This window comes from Eurypyga helias, unplaced genomic scaffold (genome assembly GCF_000690775.1).
Source record: "Eurypyga helias isolate BGI_N326 unplaced genomic scaffold, ASM69077v1 Scaffold44617, whole genome shotgun sequence".
Taxonomy (NCBI): domain Eukaryota; kingdom Metazoa; phylum Chordata; class Aves; order Eurypygiformes; family Eurypygidae; genus Eurypyga; species Eurypyga helias.
Window position 1 is genome coordinate 26,120 of NW_010263202.1, and position 3,565 is coordinate 29,684.

The window sequence follows — 3,565 nt, forward strand, 5'->3', positions numbered from 1 at the left end:
GTTACTTCCAGCTAATGGTTGTAGGTCTAGATGACAGGAACTTCTGGTAGTCACTTCAGTGGGCCTGACAGCATGCAAGTTTCTGGGAGTTGAAGGAAAAAGGGGGACTCATTGCTACTTAACCCCCTATTTTATTTCTCTAACCTCTTTTAACCTTTCTGAACTCCCCCAATTCCCTTTTCTAAGGAGAAATAGCTGATGTTTCAAATTCAGTATTAGTTGGAGATCAACTTCCTCTACATATAGTTTAAAACCGTGAATTAATTACAATATTTTTGCAGCTGTAGCACAGAACCGACTGTTTACACTTCTTAGCTGAAAGAGGAGGATAGTATGGATTTGGCATCTCTAGCAGTTCACATTGCTGTGAGAAAAGGTGGGTTTTTTTCCTGTGCAGAGCTAAATGCAATAATTGGGTTTGTATGATGATTTAGTGCTAGCAACAATTTTTATTGTAAACTATTTATTTTAGTTGGTCTTGTTACATGGGTGGTCACCTGCTCGCTTTAGACACTGGTTCAAGTCATGTATTTTTAAGAGATAATTTAAAGTAGAATACTCATAGAACAAGTAGTAATTGATGTGACTTGTTTTACTTCTGAATGCAGATACCAAATCTGCAGAAGTGATATACAGATGATTTTTTCCAAACTTTTCTAGTTCTTATGTTCCAAGCCAGAGTGGTATAACCTCTGTTTATAGAGTCCTTGCTACATGTACATTGCCTCCTAAAAATATTAAATAATTCTTGCTTAACATGAAATTTATTAATATAGATAAGAATTTTTAATGAATTGTGTTTTTTACAGATGTGAGTAACTGGGCATTCTCATAATATAGTTTAAATAAACTGCCTGTTGTAAAAGAAACTTTGTTTTGTTAAAGTTCAGCTGTATATTAAAACAAACAATAAAACTGCAGTCACCAGAAACCTCTTGCTGCTTGGCAGCTGCCTGTAGTATTAGTAGGATGTAAAATGTTACAAAAGCAGTCATACATTAAAAACAAGTAGAAATCCATCAATTCATAAGGAACCTAACCGATTTCCTCGTGCTGGGCAAGAAGTTGTTATTTTCACAGCAGATAGAGTCAGCAAAGATTTCATGGAATTTTCTAACAAACAGATGCTTAATTAACCCTAATGAAGAAGCCAGTGCTGTGTTCAAGTGTTCTAACAGTTAATTATATTGGACTCTATTTTACGTGAGCTACATGAAAAGGGCTCTCTTTTCATTTGGTTTGGGGTTTTTTTTCAAGTTTGGGGATTATTTTTTTTTTTTAAGTTAAATGCAAGTTCTCTCCGCTTTAGTTAGGGTCTCCATGCAAAAGGTAAGAAGTGAAGACTCCAGATTCTTCCTCCTGCCTGTGACTTTTCAGCAGAAGTTGCTGCCAACGCAGTATCCTGCTAGTAACAGCTACTGTGAGCTGTCAAGGAGTGTGTTGGCACTCCTTTCCAATGAACCTTGACTCAGCCTGGTAAAAGGCCTTTGGAGTTGTTCCAGCATTTGGGTGTGATTTTGGGTTTGGTGTTTGTTTGTGGGCTTTTGTTGGGTTTTTTTGGGGCTTGGGGTTTGGTGGTCTGTTTTTTTTTTGGTGTGATATAGATTGCTTACTCCACACAGGATGCTAGTCTTTCCTTAGGGTTTTGAACTTAAGGTTCCCATATAGTCTTGATTAATGGTCCATTGACATCTTTGCTTGTACCTCACTTCAGTAAATAAGGAGCTACTTGCTCTGGGTAAAATGCTCTTGCAAGGCCATGACTCAAGGGTGCTGTTTGCAATGATACTGATGCTGTAAGGCCTACCTCACTTCAGTACTGACTTAAAGACTTTGATTACCTGGAAGCTGGAGATGGAAGACATCCTTCTGCCCATCAGCTTACTCAGATCTAGGGATTTGAAGCTCTAGACCTAGAAAGCCAGGCAAAAGGGGAACCTCCTTCCACTGATACTTGCAACGTTGAGATTTCACCCTCAGTTCCTGGGCGCGCAGTCCTTTTATATACGAACAGGTATTTTGGGAAGAATACTTAATCTTGCTTTCATGGCTGCTTGGAAGTGCTTTGAATTTAACGAACTAGTAACAACCTCCTTCCAGGATGCCTTGCTATTCAAGCCGTCAGCCATCTCTGGGACTCCATGAGTACTGGAACTCCGTCAGACCTCCGCAGCCTGCACTCCCACCAACTTCATCGTAACTTAAAGCGGTCTCACTGAGGATGCCAAATCCCAGACTGAGAATTTTCTGTATTCAGGAAAGACCAAGTAGGACAGGGCCTTTTAATTTAATTACAACTGAAGCTCCTCCTCAATTAGCATCCACCCTCATGAAGGTATGATGAAGTAATAATTCTGGTTTCCATCTAATGTAGAGCTCATCATCTGTGTAGGAAAGGGTAAAATCTCTTCTAACTTGGCTTAAAGTTCTCCCACGTGGAGACGTGCAAGTTTTAGCTTTGCCAACACTGGATGCAGCCTCCCTTTTCCTTGTGGTTTTCCTTTTCCCTTTAGCCAGGATGGAAAAGTATACAGAAATGTAAGATTCACGGGTGAACATACCAGGTGAGTCAGGACCTGGAAGCTTGCTGAAAGTAGATTCATTAGCCCAGGTTTAATTTTCATAATTGCTAATTACATCTAGTCTGAGTTTCAGACACTTCAGCTGTGTAGAAATTATTAGGATGATGGCAAACCCTACTCCTCTTCCACCTTTCGACTACAGACAGGAGAAATTTCAGGTTTACACGTTAAAGCAAACTAATTGAGACAAATCCAAAGTTTTTATTTAGTGTATAGTCAGAAATACAACATATTTAAAATGTTCATAAGTTAAATGAAGGCCACAGTAGTGGGATGTAAAATGGTATCTGTAGGAAATAACTATATACACACTGATGAATAAAATACCACGATCTGATCTTACAATACAAACCCATTATTTTAAGATTACTTGATCAGGGGAAATTGCTGAAGCCTAACAAGCGCATGCTCTCCTACCACTTGGTCTGCAGTGCACGTGGAGCTGTGCAGTGACGTGGCTGTAAAGCTAAGGAGGGGGCTGTAATGTAATGTGATCTTTAGAAGTCAAGTGCTTGGTGTGATTTTTCTTTTTTGATGCTCAAACCCTGGACTAACTGTGTTCTGCTGTACCTGCTAGCACTTCGTGGATGAATTCAGAGCTCCAGATGGGCAGTAAAGTGAGCGAACAGTCCATAGATTAAAAGTTATTTTTGATGTTTACAGGCCCCCATGACACAAATGGTTTCAGCCATTTGTGCTGCGGTGGGTAAAACATTTTCTTCGTCGGGTTTCTTGACTCAGACTTGTAAACCGCCCTCAAGACCGAACCATTAGTGCTTGGTAACCACTGGATTTTGCTGACACTCCAGCCATGTTAAATGGGGAGAAATGGGAGACCTCTCCCATGGGAGGGGGGGAACCTCAGTGTCAGCTTACACGTCAGACACAGCAGTACTTAGCTGCCAAGAAACTTGGGGTTTGAGAGGGGTTTATTTTCTACTATTGCATCCACTCATTCAGTTCCTTCAGCTTTCGTTTATAGA